Source organism: Nomascus leucogenys, chromosome 19 (assembly GCF_006542625.1).
Source record: "Nomascus leucogenys isolate Asia chromosome 19, Asia_NLE_v1, whole genome shotgun sequence".
NCBI lineage: Eukaryota > Metazoa > Chordata > Mammalia > Primates > Hylobatidae > Nomascus > Nomascus leucogenys.
Window position 1 is genome coordinate 26,359,513 of NC_044399.1, and position 15,539 is coordinate 26,375,051.

At 47.7% G+C, this 15,539-nt stretch overlaps 1 protein-coding gene across 1 annotated transcript in view; it reads left to right on the forward strand.

The window, feature by feature from the left end:
- The first annotated feature begins 14,011 nt into the window (after positions 1-14,011).
- DPYSL5 (dihydropyrimidinase like 5) overlaps positions 14,012-15,539 on the forward strand; it is a 100,191-nt gene continuing 98,663 nt past the window's right edge. Inside the window, exon 1 of the mRNA XM_003270619.3 lies at positions 14,012-14,165. The gene's annotated coding sequence lies outside the window, so the exon portion shown is untranslated. The remainder of the gene's footprint in view (positions 14,166-15,539) is intronic.

Here is a 15,539-nt window from a genome sequence, read left to right on the forward strand (position 1 = left end):
CACATCAACATGCTAAATTATATGATCTTATCAGTAGAAGCAGAAAAAGCATTTAACAAAATCTAACACCATTCGTGATCAAAAACTCTCAGCAAGCTAGAAATAGAAGGGAACTTCCCTAACTTGATAAAGAACATCTATAAAAATCTACAGCTAGGCCAGGCCCATTGGCTCACGCCTGTAATCCCAGCACTTTGGGAGGCCAAGATGGGTGGATCACCAGAGGTCAGGAGTTTGAGACCAGCCTGACAAGCATGGTGAAACCCTGTCTGTACTGAAAATACAAAAAATTAGCCAGGTGTGGTGGTGGGCACCTGTAATCCCAGCTACTCAGGAAGCTGAGGCGTGAGAATTGCTTGAACCCTGGAGGCGGAGGTTGCAGTGAGTGGAGATTGCACCACTGCACTCCAGCCTGGGCAATAAGAGGGAAGCACCCATCTCAAAAAAAAAAAAAACTACAGCTAACATCATACATAATAGTGAGAAATCAGATGCTTTCCCTCTAAGATCAACAATGTTCTTCACCATTCCCATTCAGCATCATACTGGATGTACTAGCTAATGCAGCAAGACAAGAAAAAGGAAATAAAAGATACAGATTGGAAAAGGAGAAATAAAAAATGTTTGTTTGCAAATGACATGAGTGTCTGTGTAGAAAATCCCAAAGAATCAACAAAAAGACTCCAGGAATAAGTGATTATAACAAGGCTTCAAGATACAAGGTTAATGTACAAAAGTCAGTTGCTTTCCTATAGACCAGCAATGAACAATTGGAATTTGAAACTTAAAACACAGTATCATTTACATTAGCACCAAAAGAGAAAAAATGAAAAAAGAGAAATACTTAGGTATAAATCTAACAAAATATGTAAAGGATCTATATGAGAAAAGCTATAAAACTCCAATGAAAGATATAAGAGATTATCCAAATAAATGGATATTCTACGTTTATGGACAGGAAGACTCAATACTGTTTTTTTGTTGTTTTTTTTTTTTTTTTTTTTGAGATGGAGTCTTCTCCCAGGTTGTAGTGCAGTGGTGCAATCTCGGCTCACTACAACCTCCACCTCCCAGTTCAAGCGATTCTCCTGCCTCACCCTCCCAAGTAGCTAGGATTACAGGCACCTGCCACCATGCCTGGCTAATTTTTGTATTTTCAGTAGAGACGAGGTTTCACCATGCTGGCCAGGCTGGTCTCGAACTCCTGACCACAGGTGATCCTCCTTTCTCAGCCTCCCAAAGTGCTGGGATTACAGGCATGAGCCACCACACCTGGCCTCAATACTGTTAAGATGTCAACTCTTCCCAATTTGATCTATAGAGTCAACACAATCCCTATTACATTACCAGCAAGTTATTCTGTGGGTATCAGCAAACTGATTCTAAAATTTATGTGGAAAGGCAAAAAACCCAGAATAGCCAACAAAATACTGAAGACTATCTAAGGGTAGACACCACCCAACTTCAAGACTTACTATAAAGCTACTTTAATTAAGACAGTGTGCTATTGGTGAAAGAATAGACAAATTCATCAATGGAACAGAATAGAAAGCTCAGAAAAAGACAACAGATCCTTAACAAGGCAACTGATCTTTAACAAGGAGCGAAGGCAATTAAGTAGAGAATGGATAGTTTTTCAACAAAGCTATTGGACATACATAATGCAAAAACAATGAATTGAGACACTGACCTTACACCTTTCACAAAAATCAACTCAAAATGGATCATAGACATAAATCTAAAATGCAAAACTATAAAACTAGGAGGTTACATAGAAGAAAATCTAGGTGACTTTGGGTTGACAATGAGTTTTTAGATACAACACTAAATGCATGAACCATGAAAGGAACGTTGATAAGCTGGACATTATTAAAATTAAAATCTTCTCCTTGGATGGATTACATTAATCTTCACCAAACAAGATATACGGATGATGAATAATCATATGGAAAGATGCTCAACATCATATATCATTAGAGAATTACAGATTGAGATAATATCACTGCACACCTATTGGAATGAGTATAATATGAAGAACTTACAATACCACATGCTGATGACCAGGAACTCTCATTCACTGCTAGTGGGAATGCAAAATGCTACAGCCATTTTGGAAGAAAATTAGGAAGACAAAGCTAAACAGAATCTTACAGTACATCAAACAGTTGCACTCCTGGGTATTTACTCAACTGAGTGGGTAAGAAAACTTATGTCGCACAAAAGCCTGAACATAAATGTTTTTAAGAGCTTTATTCAGAATCTCCAAAAACTGGAAGCAACCAAGATGTCCTTTAGTAGATGAATGGATACACAAACTGTGTTATATCCATACAATGAAATATTATTCAGTTATCAAGCCATAAAAAGACGTGGAGAAACCTTAAAAGCACACTGCTAAGTGAAAGAAGCCAGCCTGAAAAGGCTACATACTATATGATTCCAACTGTATGCCCTTCTGGAAAAAGCAAAACTGTAGAGACAATAAAAGGACCAGCAGTTGCCAGGGATTAGGGGGTAGGGCAGGGGATGCAAGGGGAAGGGATGAATAGGTGGAGCTTGGGGGACAGTGAAACTATTCTGTATTGATACATTAATGGTGGATACATGACATTAGGGATTTGTCAAAACCCAAGGGACTATACAACACCAAGAGTAAACCTTAATGTAAACTATGAACTTTAGTTAATAGTAATGTATCAATATTTATTTGTAATAGCCAGGCATGGTGGCTCATGCCTGTAACTCCAGCACTTCGTGAGGCTAAGGTGGGAGGATCACTTGAGGCCAAGAGTTCAAGACCAGCCTGGGCAACATAGACCCCCATCTCTAACAAAAACAATTTTTTTTTTTTAAATTAAGTGGATGTGGTGGTGCACACCTATAGTCCCAGCTACTTTGTAGGCTGAGATGGGAGGACTGCTTCAGTCCAGGAGGTCAAGGCTGCAGTGATCTACAGTGACACCAATTCACTCCAGCCTGGGTGACAGAGCAAGACCCTGTCTCAAAAAAAGGTTGTAACGAATGTACCACACTAATGCACAATGTTAAGAATAGAGGAAATTCAGTGTGTATGTGTGTGGGGAGGGGGAATGGGAGCCTTCTATAATATGTGCTTAACTTTTCTATAAATCTAAAACAATTCCAAAAAATAAAGTCTATTAATTCTTAAAAAGTAATACAGGTAGATTGTTTTACTTGGAAGTCAGAAAAATAGAAAAAAAAAAAACCTGAAGATCCATCATCCAGACAACCAACATTTACAATTTGCTAAATTTCTGTCCAGGATTTTTTCTTTGTGTAGCCTTTTACCAATAGCATTTTATTTACACCTATATTATATCTCATACCCTCGTTCATCTCTTATAATAGTTGTCTGTGTCCTCCACAAGATTTTAAGTTCCCTGAGGTCAGGAAAACCTGAAAAGTTTTTGTATTTCATATGGTTCTTGATATAACACCTGGAACTTACCAGGGTCTCAATAAGTTTATTTGACAGAGATGAATAAAGAAGAATCTTTGCTATATCAAATCTATATCTGCTAGAGAAAAAAAAATCACGGAATGATTAAGAAAAAATATGCATTATGAGAAACTTATTTTAAAGAGTTTACATCAGAAAAAGATGATAGGAATGGGCTGAAGACCTTAACAAAATAAGAGCAAGGACAAAGAATTACTAAATTTACCTGAGGGCTGCATGGCTGGTACCTCCTGGTCATCACATTGCTCAGAGGGCTAAATCTTTGGCCAGGCTAGTCCAGGAACTAGGCTGAGAGACCTGCACAGAGCATGTGGGCTATTCTCCCAGGGTGGGCCTACAGAGCCTAATGTGAGTACATTTCCTCAAGAGAGCAAGCCACAGATGGCACTTTATAGTGTGAATGCCACCTGTCCATGCTGACTGTTAGGCAAGGGGTCCTATCCTTCTGCAGAGTTAAATAAGATCACAAGATTTGTTAGGTGAATAAAGAACTCCAGACACAAGATTAGTCCTCATCCTTAGGGCTGTTTCTTTGAAAGTTGTCAGAATCAAAATGGAGTCACTAATTTAAAAAAAAAAACCCTGACAAATAGAGCTTGGTTTGAAGAGAGGCTATGAAGAGAGGGCTCTCATGCTTGTATGCCTGATAAAAACTATCACAAAGACTGCAAAACCACAACCTTGCACAAAGGCTATGGCTACCTTACACACAAAAAACTATTTCCTTCCACAAGGACATCTGCTCAGAAACTGCCTAACTCCATGCTGTTATTGATCTTTGTAGCCAAGGAAAATTATTTCAAAGTAATCATATAATCCTCATTTTTCCCTTTAAAAACCTTTGTCTTCCACTACCTCCCAGAATATGCACATAGTTTACTATGGCACATGTATTTCCATTGCAATGCTCTACTCCCAAATAAATATCTTTATTTTACAGGACTTCTCTTTGTTATTTGGCATTCTCTTCATATTATGGTAAATCCTACTTTAACTTTCCTCGTTTACTGTAAGAACTATACCTATTATAAGTTTCAGCACTAGAGGTTTGGACAGTTCTTTGCTTTTCTTTGTTCTGCCTCATGAGGGCTTTTGAGAAGACAAAAGTCAGAAACTCTAGAACTTCCATCTCCGTAAGGAGTAAGGCAAAACGCTGGCTCTCTGAACCACAACTATAAAGTTGCATACATAATTTTACAACCAGACTCTACCACCAGACCCTCCTGGTCATTCTCAAAGACTTTGGATCGATACAACGTCTTTCCTCTACCCAGGTCATTGAATCACAGAGTTCTACTTTTATTGGCCATTTTCTTCCCTCCATACTCAAGAGGAAGGATTCTCAAACAAGCAATGAAACTCCTCCATCTCAAATCAGCTTGCAATTTAAAACTGTATTTCCAGATGGAGTTATGCCAGTATTTGTCTGGAAAGGTTTTCAATAAACTTCTTAATTCTTTCCTTCTTTCACTCCCTCCCTCCCTTCCTGCCTGCCTTCCTTTCTTTCTTTTCTCTGAGACGGAGTCTCACTCTGTTGCCCAGGCTGGAGTATAATGGCACGATCTCTGCTCCTTGAAACCTCTGCCTCCTGGGCTCAAGCAATTTCTCCTGCCTCAGCCTCCTGATTAACTGGGGTTACAGGCACCCACCACCAAGCCTGGCTATTTTTTTCTATTTTTAGTAGAGATGGGGTTTCACCATGTTGGCCAGGCTGGTTTTGAACTCCTGACCTCAAATGATCTGCCCACCTTGGCCTCCCAAAGTGCTGGGATTACAGGCCTGAGCCACTGCACCCAGCCTAAACTTCTTAATTCTTTAACTCATCTTTTCTATACCTGGAATCCAGAGGAATGGCAGATTTGACACACCACACCTATCATGTTTCCATCAGTCCAGGTGATACGCAATTTCAAGGCTAAGGGCTGCTAAGAACTATCCATACACACAAAAAAAGAGCAAAACCTGATGACTCTTTAAGCCTCACATCAAATAATAATAACAAAAATAATTCACATTGATATAATGCTTTATATGCAATTCAACAAAAAGCTAAGCAATTTCTCTTTCTTTCCCTCCCTCCCTCCCTTTTTTCTTTCTTTCTCTTTTTCTTTTTCTTTCCTTCCTTTCCTTTCCTTCCTTCCTTTCTTTCTTTTCTTTTCTTTCGACAGGGTCTCACTCTGTCACCCAGCTTGGAGTGCAGTGGCATAAATAATGGGCTCACTGCAGCCTCAACCTCCTGGGCTCAAGAGATCCTCCCATCTCAGCCCCCCAAGTAGCTGGGACTACAGGCGCACACCACTATGCCCAGCTAATTTTAAAATTTTTTGTAGAGATGGGAGCTCACTATGCTGCCCAGGCTGGACAATTTCTGAAATGTTATCTCATTTGATCAGGTGCCCTAAGGCATTATCTGATCCTCAGGCACTTTGCCTCGACTCAAGTGAGTTGAATTCCCAGCACAAACGTTTGCTGACACATCTCAAAGAACACCTAAATTATAGCCAGTCTGAGTACAGTCTCTCCTCCCTAAGAGAAAAAAGCTGAGGTGAGCTGGGGGGATGATGTATTTATTCACCTCTGGTTCTGACATACCAGGTGTGTGCGGTAAAACACCCACTGTTGAGCGGAGACCTCCTGGCTGCAGGTAGCCTGGCCCTCTTCAGGGAGTGGGGCACTGAATTACAGGCACACAGTACTGGCGTACTGTGTCCATGCCAGAAAGGGATGGGAGAAGGAGACAGGTAGGCTCTACTTTTGGATTCTGGACACACAGAACAAAACATCCAAAGCTCATATGAGGGACCTCGGTCCAACTACAACTCCTGGTACCCTGGTACCCTGGTACCTGGTAATAAGATCAGGTACCCAGATCTTGTTAGGAATCTGGCTAAACACCTGGCAAGTTTGGTGGGTCAAGATTCCCAGGAGAGGGATGGCAAAGATCTCAAGGATGATTTCCACTTGGTGTATGATAAAACCAAGTAGAGTTGTTTTATTTCTACCAGGACTGTGATCTGTCTACTGTAATTTCACGCTTCATGGACATTTGTTTCACTGAACAGATAATAACGATTGTAATTGCTAACAGTTTTAATTGCAGTACATGTGTGTGACTTTTTTTTTTTTTGGAATGAAGTTTCACTCTTGTTGCCCAGGCTGGAGGGCAATGGTGCGATCTCAGCTCACTGCAACCTCTGCCTCCCGGGTTCAAGCGATTCTCCTGCCTCAGCCTCCTGAGTAGCTGGAATTAAAGGTGCCCACCAACACACCCAGCTAATTTTTGTATATTTAGTAGAGATGGGGTTTCACCATGTTGACCAGGCTGGTCTTGAACTTCTGACCTCAGATGATCCACCCGCCTCAGTCTCCCAAAGTGCTGGGATTACAGGCGTGAGCCACCATGCCCTGCACATGTGACTTCTTTAATCCTCATTACACCTCCAAAGGTAGGTGCTGTGTTCTAACAGTACACTTCAATTGCACGGTGCTTTACATTGTCAAATTTTAAGCCTATTTATTATAAACCATTGACCAAACACTGAGCATGTGTCTCATACACAGGCACCTGATGTACATTTCCTCATGCACTCCCCACAGCCACCCTGTGGGTAGGAACTGAACTACCCTACTTGCACAGAGGAAGAAACCGAAATGTAGAGAGGCTGCATAACCCAACCAGGTTCCACAGCTGAGAGAGTGATTCAGGGGGGTATCAAAAGGAGGCCCACCATCTCCACACTCTGGGACTTTATCCAGCCTTTTTTGATCCTCATAATAACAGAAATGGTCACTACTGCACTACAGTGGGGAAGAGAACATCCCCTGATGGAGGTGACTTCTCCCAGGTCACACAAGCACTTGCCCCACTTGGCCACACGGGCCAAGCCCTCTGAGACACTGGAGGTTTGAACAGTAGGATGCCTGGTCACCTGGGTGCCTTACAGGGCTTTTTACCTGAAAGTGGGGAAGCAAATGAATCTAATTCTACAAATCACCAAATTCTACCCCAACACACAGTGGATGTCGCCTTGAAAATTATAACTCAAAATAACTTCCAATCCATACAATCCAACAAAAAAATACCACCAACTAAAAAAAAATCAAAGTAACCATCATAGATTTGAGAAAAGGGAAACTGTAAATGGAATAATGTTCAGTAACAGGTAGTGTGGTCTAATGGAATAGACACGGAACCTGGAGTCAAACTGGGACTTTGATCTTAGCTCTGCCCCTTTGAGCTGTTTGACCTTGGGGAAGTTACTTCAAGGTCCTGTTTCCCTCTTCCATGAAGTGAATGTCATGATCTCTTTCTCACAGGTGTGCTGTGGGATTAAATGAATAATGCACATAAAGTATACAGGAAATGCTCAACAAATACTAGCTTTTTCTTTTTCTTTTTTTTTTTTTTTTTTTGAGACAGAGTCTTGCTTTGTAGCCTAGGCTGGAGTGCAGTGGTGCAATTTCGGCTCACCACAACCTCCACCTCCCAGGTTCAAGAGATTCCCCTGCTTCAGCCTCCTGAGTAGCTGGGATTACAGGTGCCTGCCGCCATGCCTGGCTAATTCTTGTACTTTTAGTAGAGAAGGGATTTCACCATGTTGGCCAGGCTGGTCTCAAACTCTTGGCCTCAAGTGATCCACCCACCTTAGCCTCCCAAAGTGTTGGGATTACAGGTGTGAGCCATGGCACTCAGCCTAGCTTTAACTCTTATTTAGGTAAGTTCTGATTAATGCAACTAAAAAAGAAAAATTAGGGCCAAGCGCAGTGGCTCAAACCTGTAATCCCAGGCTGATGCAGGAGGATTACTTAAAGACAGGAGTTTGAGACTAGCCTGGGCAAAATAGTGAGACCTCATCTCCCTAGAAAGATTTTTAAAATGAGCTGGGTTGCAGTGAGCTATGATTGTACCACTGCACTCCAGCCTGGGTGACAGAGTGAGACCCCATCTCTAAAAAACAAAAACAAAAGAAAGCTCAATGGAGGAACTGGCTTGATAAAAAGAATATCAGGGCAAGGTAGTAAGGATATTTCTTACTGTCTTTTTTTTTTTTTTTTGAGATGGAGTCTTACTCTGTCACCCAGGCTGGAATTCAGTGGCGTGATCTTGGCTCCACCTCCGGGGTTCAAACAATTCTCCTGCCTCAGCCTCATGAGTAGCTGGGACTACAGGCATGCACCATCACACCAGCTAATTTTTGTATTTTTAGTAGAGACAGGGTTTCGCCACGTGAGCCAGGCTAGTCTCAAACTCCTGACCTCAGGTGATCCACCGCCTTGGCCTCCCAAGTGCTGGGATTACAGGCGGGAGCCACCAGGCCTGATCCTACTGTCTTACTTTGGATTCACTTAATAAATAAAAATTCAATTTGGGGGCATGGGTGAAAGGATTCTTTCCTATGTTCTCAGCTCCTCCACCAGTAGGGGCTCAGTAAAGCCGTGTGTTGTGGAATATGACAGGTAGGAAACCAAAAGGTGATTAAAGATCTGGCTCTTAGAGTAATTCTTTTGTTCCCTGAAGGTGATTGTTTGACTTGTGTTTCTTATCCTCATTATTATTCTTTCTTATACTCGAATTTTATTTGTTAAGGGAGAAAAAAGGCTTAAAACAAAGCCTCATTATCCTCATCTGGATAATGTTGGCATTGTGAGACTATGCAATTTCTAGCTTTGTTTGGCTTAAAGAACCTCTATATGTGCGTGAAATAAATGTCAATTTAACGTTTTAGATTTCTGCTACAAGGCTGGGGCAGCTGGAATCATCCAGCAATTCCTCCTTTATGCTGGTTTGTGGCCATTCTTGTTCCAAGAGAAGACAAACTTGCATTTCAAAATTAAACTCTGAAATTTGAAAATAAAAGCAGGAAAAAAAAAAAACTTCCCTAGGCCAGAAGGAATGATTTAAATTTTCAGAGAGCTCCTTGGCATTTCAAGGGTAGTGGTAAACCATTGGAATTTACTTTGATGTTTCAGCTCTAGCACAGCACCCCCTCAGCCTCCCCAGGCCTCCTCCTCCGTCCCCTGTGTCTGACTGGGTAGTCACTGCTCTGGGGCCTGGAACCCTCCCAGTCTCATTCCCCTGTTTGTGTATCTGAGTGTCTCTATGTCTTTAGATCTTCTTCATGCTTTCTCTGTTGTCCTGTCTCCCTCTCCCAAAGTCTGTCTGTCTTGTCGCCCCCCTGGCCCCGTGCTTTTTAAATTTGGCTCCTGCTTTGTGGCACTGTCTTGAATACACAGGTTTGACTGCTGGTTGACATTTATTTATTTGTTTGTTTATTTATTTTGAGATGGAGTCTTGCTCTGTTACCCAGGCTGGAGAGCAATGGCAAGCTCTCAGTTCACTGCAGCCTCTAACTCCCTGGCGCAAGCAATTCTACGGCCTCAGCCTCTGGAGTAGCTGGGATTACAGGCCTGTGCCACCACACCCGGCCAAATTTTTTTTTTCTTTCTTTCTTTTTTTATTGAGACGGAGTCTCGCTCTGTCGCCCAGGCTGGAGTGCAGTGGCCCGATCTCGGCTCACCGCAACCTCCGCCACCCGGGTTCAAGTGATTCTCATGCCTCAACCTCCCAAGTAGCTGGGACTACAGGCGCGTGCCACCACACCCAGCTAATTTTTTTGTATTTTTAGGAGAGAGAGGGTTTCACCACGTTGGTCAGGCTGGTCTCGATCTCCTGACCTTAGGTGATCCACCTGCCTCGGCCCCCCAAAGTGCTGGGATTACAGGCCTGAGCCACCGCACCCGGCCTATTTTTTCTTTCTTTCTTTCTTTTTTTTTTTTTTTTTGAGACAGAGTTTCGCTCTTGTTGCCTAGGCTGGAGTGCAATGGCGTGATCTCGGCTCACCGCAACCTTCGTCTCCCGAGTTCAAGTGATTCTCCTGCCTCAGCCTCCTGAGTAGCTGGGATTACAGGCATGCACCACCACAGCTGGCTAATTTTGTTATTTTTAGTAGAGACGGGGTTTCTCCATGTTGGTCAGGCTGGTCTCAAACTCAGGTGATCCGCCCGCCTCGGCCTCCCAAAGTGCTGGGATTACAGGCATGCGCCACCATGCCTGGCCTATTTTTTCTTTTTGAGACAGGGTCTCCCTCTGTCACCCAGGCTGGAGTGCACTGGAGCAATCTGGGCTCACTGCAACCTTCGCCTCCTGGGTTTAAGTGATGCTTTCACCCCAGCTTCCTGAGTAGCTGGGACTACAGGCGCTTGCCACCATACTCAGCTGATGTTTTAAATTTTTTTTGCAGGGACAAGGACTCATTTTATTGCCCAGGCTGATCTCAAACTCCTGGGCTTTGTGATCCTCCCACCTTGACCTCCCAAAGTGCTGGGTTTATAGGCATGAGCCACTGCACCTGGCCTCACTTTTTGTTTTTTTTTAATGGCTAACTAGACTTCACAATGTGTTCCCCACACTAGGGTTGTCACAGAGAAGTATAAGGAGCAAGAAAAAAGTGAAAAGAGAAGGATGAGGAGGAAACTTAATATTATACAAAGCTCCTGGGAATACTGGAGAGCCCCTTTGCCGGGGGCATTCGAGGAGGAACAGGTTGCTGCTGCAGAGGAAGGAACGTCTGGGTTCCATAGCTTGGAAACAGGCTCTCCTTGAGGGTCACTCACCGTCACAGGCTCTCTCTGCACTGGAGATCCGGCCTTCTGGAGGCTGGCAGGGAGGACGTGCTGGAGCAGGAAGAGCTCAGCTTTGCACCAGGCAGATGTCCTTTGGAATCCTGGCTCTGCTGCTTACAGCAGTGTGACTTCCCAGGCAAATCGTTTAACCTCTCTAAGTCCAGATAGCCTCATTTGTAAGAAATGAGCAATGCTACCTCCTGTGTGGAGGAGCAAGGATTAAATGATGTGTTGTAAAACACCAAATAGACCCGGGCTCATAATAGGAGTTCAGAAAGTGTGATTTTCCTCCCTCCTCCTTTCATGGTGGTCTTTAACTTGCCTTTATTCTGAAGTTTGTTAAGGCTGTTGGGAACTCAGAACACATTTACTCATAAAAACCAGTAGCCCTGGGCTTTGTGAGGTCTGACCCCCAACTCCTGCCTAACTCACCATCCCTATTCTCTTCCCATCACCCTCATTCAGGGACTTGACTTTCAAGACATGGTGGGTTCTTCTGCTGTCTTCCAAATACCCCTGGGGTTCCCCACCCATAAGTTTTTGCTCTTTCACCCCAGAATCTCAGACCTCTGCTTAGAACTGTCCATCAAATCAATATCCAGGTGAAATCCAAATTCTAGCTCCTCCATCTCCCAATGTTATGCAGAACTGATTTCTTTCTCGTCTGAATTCTTATTCTACTTTATCTGACTGAGTAGTAATATCAGCTTTATAATAAAAATCACAACATATTGCCTTTTATGGCTGTTATTACGGGGAGTGTCACATATTCTTATATCCCTCACACTGTTCAATAACCACTTTCTGTGGGATAAATAATAATAGCTGCATTTGTTGCATGCACACTACGCCAGGCAATGTGCTATGGCCTTTATCTACATTTCTTCATTTAATTTCCACGACAAGGTTAAAAGAATGTATATGACCCCAATATTCTGGGTGGAGCTAAGGGTCAGATGGAGTAAGTCACTTTCTCAAGGTCAAGTAGGCAGAAACTAAAGGAGCAAGGATTCCAACCCAGCCATGTGGGACTCCCAGCTCTGTGCTCTTTCTACTTCCCAGGAAATGGAGCCTAAGTTAACAACAACAAACCGAAGTCGAGGACTGAGGACATATGCAACCCTCGGTTTGGGTGCAACCTTTATCAATGTCCTAAACTGACAGATGACGTAGAGGCAGCCGTTTCGCTGACTAGGGAAGGTAGCCCAAGGAAGCTAAGAGGCTAGAGTCCAAATTTAAGTTCTACGAGACGCTGCAGAAAACATTTACAGTCACTAGAGGGCTCTCTCTCCCTTAAGCAAAAAGCGCAGCGCCGCCCGCGCGCGGTAGCCTCGGGACCCCACCGCCGGGAGGCCGCTCGGAGCTCCACGCTACCTCCCTGAAGCCCAGTCCATTTTGCCTACATCCTTGTCCGGGCAAAGCCCTGGAGAATCCATAGGGCAGTGCCCCAAGCTGGAGCAGTTTTCACAGCCACATCCCGGGCTGCGCTGGGTTGGGGATGCTTTGAGGTTCCTCTGGGGGCTCCCTGCTCTCTGCTTACCAAGCAGAGGGGAGTTGGGAAGGGGAGAAGTGCAGACTTAGTGGTGGGGTAATCCAGAAATGCATCCCTCAAAGGCCAGCCTGGCCTGGTCCAGGCCCTAAGCTCTCTGGGGAAGGACGGCTGGGAACCCCGCCTTGGTGGGCTCTGCGGGTCCTGCGCCCGGGTAGATTTTGCTCAGATGGGGAGAGGGGACCCCCTCCACGCCCCCGGAGTAGTGAACACCATTTTGTTTGAAAGTATCCTGCAAAGAGAACCACCTCACGAGGCCGTGGCTGCCAGGGGACTCCTCTCCCCATCGGATCGCGGGGGAGACCGGGGAGGGAGGGATTCTGCAGCTGCAGTTTGGGGGTCCTCGATGCTGTATTTTAAGGCGCATCGCAACGCCTTCGGAGTGACATTAAATGCAAAGAGGCAAATGACTAATCCAAACTATTATTACAACTGCAGAAAATAACACAGATCAATGGCAAAAGCTTGAACCGGGATTAGCTAGGGAGGTGGGACAAACCCGGGATGATCCTTCCTCTCCTTTTTTAGATTTGTTGATTTTGGTAAATTATGTATGTATTTAAACATGAAGAAACAGGTGAAGCGAATGTAAATTGGGTTATGAATAATTTCCAAAGGTTTCGCTGTCCCTTGACGGAAGCCAGAAATAAGACAGGCACTGGGCCTGAGCGCTCTGGACAGGGAAGCACCCGCGTGGCGCTGGGCAAAATCTTCTCAGTGGAGAGAACGCACTCCGGGTTCGAAACCTCACCGGGTGCAGATGCGAACTGCGGTGGCCCCAAGTGGCCGTCCACTTTGTTCATGAGAACAGATTTCCTATAACGCCCAACCGGCCCTTTGCATCCTGCAATTCCGCGGGCGTCTGAGCGGGTCTTGGCGCGAACCAGGCGGCCTCGGCGGGGGTCCCGCGGCGGAGGGCAGCGCGGCCGCAGCCCGGGAGCGGCGGCCGCGGCATTGTTTCAGCCCCCCGGGGTGGGATCCAGCTGGGGGAGGGGAGGCGGGGTGTCCTCCGGAACCGCCCCCGGCCCTCCCCGGGGACCCGTGCCTCAGCGCGTCCAGGCTTTGTGGTGTCCTGAGTCGCCATGGAAATCCAAGGGAACGCGGAGCCGGGTGCTAGGGCGGTCGGTGAGTTCTCCGGCCGCGCCCTACGTCCGCTCTCGGACCCCGGCCCTGCAGCAGGGCCTGCCGGGAGTTGTAGTCCCCAGGCGGCGGTGGCGCGCGGCGCCGAGGATGCGGGGCGCCGCCTGTCCCCGCCTCCCCTTAACCTGCTAGCCGAGGTGGGGAGCGGCGGGAGGAGCCGGCCGCGCGGTGATTGGCGGAGGCCGCTCCCAGCCCCCGACACGCGCCCCTCCCCCGCTCCCCACTCTGGACTCCCGCGCTGGGCGCGCTGAGGCGGCCCCCGAGCGAGCGCGCTTGCAGCCGCCGCCGCCCCGAGCACCCGCAGCTCCGGCGCCGCGGCGAGACGGAGACGGACCGAGCCACCGGCCCCCGCGGCCGCAGCATCTCGGAGGAGTGGGTGATGGCAGGGGGGTCGGTGGGCTTACCCCTCCTAGGCTAGGTCATCCTCCTCTCCCCCTTCTGTTTCTGCGTGAGGCGCACAAAAGGGCGGGGAGCCGGGTGCGCCTAGGGCCTGGCCGCAGGGGACGCGGCGGGAGGTGTGGTTTGGGGTTGGGAGGTGGCCATCGGGGCTAAGCCGGGGCGCTCTTGGGGTCCTCTTTGTACGCCCACGAAGCGCCGTGCCGGGCCTTGCTCACAGTAAGCGTTTAATGTGTGCTCGCGGGGTTGCAAAGCCCTGGGGTGAGGAGGCGGCTCGGCCGAGGGGTTTCGCGCCTAGCACGCAGTGGGCCGCTTCCCTAGCCGGGCGCGGTGCAGTGGACCGCTGGAGGGCTGGGCGGGGGCGCCTCTGGCCGGGGGCCAGTCCTGCCGGTCCCAGGATCTGCGCTGTCCCCGGTCCCACACACCACCCAGATACACACCCTCCGTCCTTCTCCCCTCCGAGTTGGGATCTGCCCAGCCTGGACCCGACCCGGCGGTCTGTTCCACCCGCCCGGCTAACGGAGCGGACGCCTGCAGAGGACTCGCCCGCCGCCTCCGAGCCTCCTGCCTGAGCCACAAAGGCCTCCTGCGGCTGCCCAGCCCGGAGCGGGCGCTGAGCTGGGTCCCTCGGCTGGAGCCCAGCGCGGGAGCCCGCCTTGCAGCATCGATCTCAGCGGGCACCGACGTCGACGCCCTGGGCCTGGGGACGGGGCTGGAGTCTGAGCTGGAGAGAAGCCGGGAGAGGGCAAAGGGAGGCCTTGGTTGAGAAAAGATGGGGATGGGGAAGGCTGGGGAGCTGGGTTAGGACAGGTAGTGGGTCTCGGGGAGCAAGGAGTGGGAACTAGGGTTTGAGGAGGAAAGAGAAGGGGTGGGGGCGGGTCCGAAGAACGAGGGAAGGAGCTCGGTGCAGGTGGCGCCCGGCGAGGCTGGATCTGCTGAAGAATGGGGAGGGGAGGAGGGATGCAGGCGGGTGGAGGCCGCCTGGGTTTGAGGAGGGAGGACGGGAGCGAGGAGGGGACCCGCGCTGTGCGGGGGAGGGGGCCTCCTGGGAAGGGGAGCCTCCCGAGGAGGGAGGGGCAAGCAGCTGAGAGGCGGTCTCGGGCCCGAGGATCCTCAGCTCCAGGCGCGGGGCCCCGCGGCCCAGGTGGCCGGCTGGGCGTGGCCCTCGGACCGGGGCTAGGGACCTAGGGTGGCAGATCCGGGACAGGGCTGGGCTGGCTTGGTGAGGAGCTTTGTCTCCAGGCTTGAAACCAGCCGGTAGCGACTCGCTTAGGGTTTTGTGATCTTCCGCGGCGCCCTCGGCACGCCCTTTTCTCGAGGAGCTGAAAGGCTTTGCCCAGCGGCAGGTGC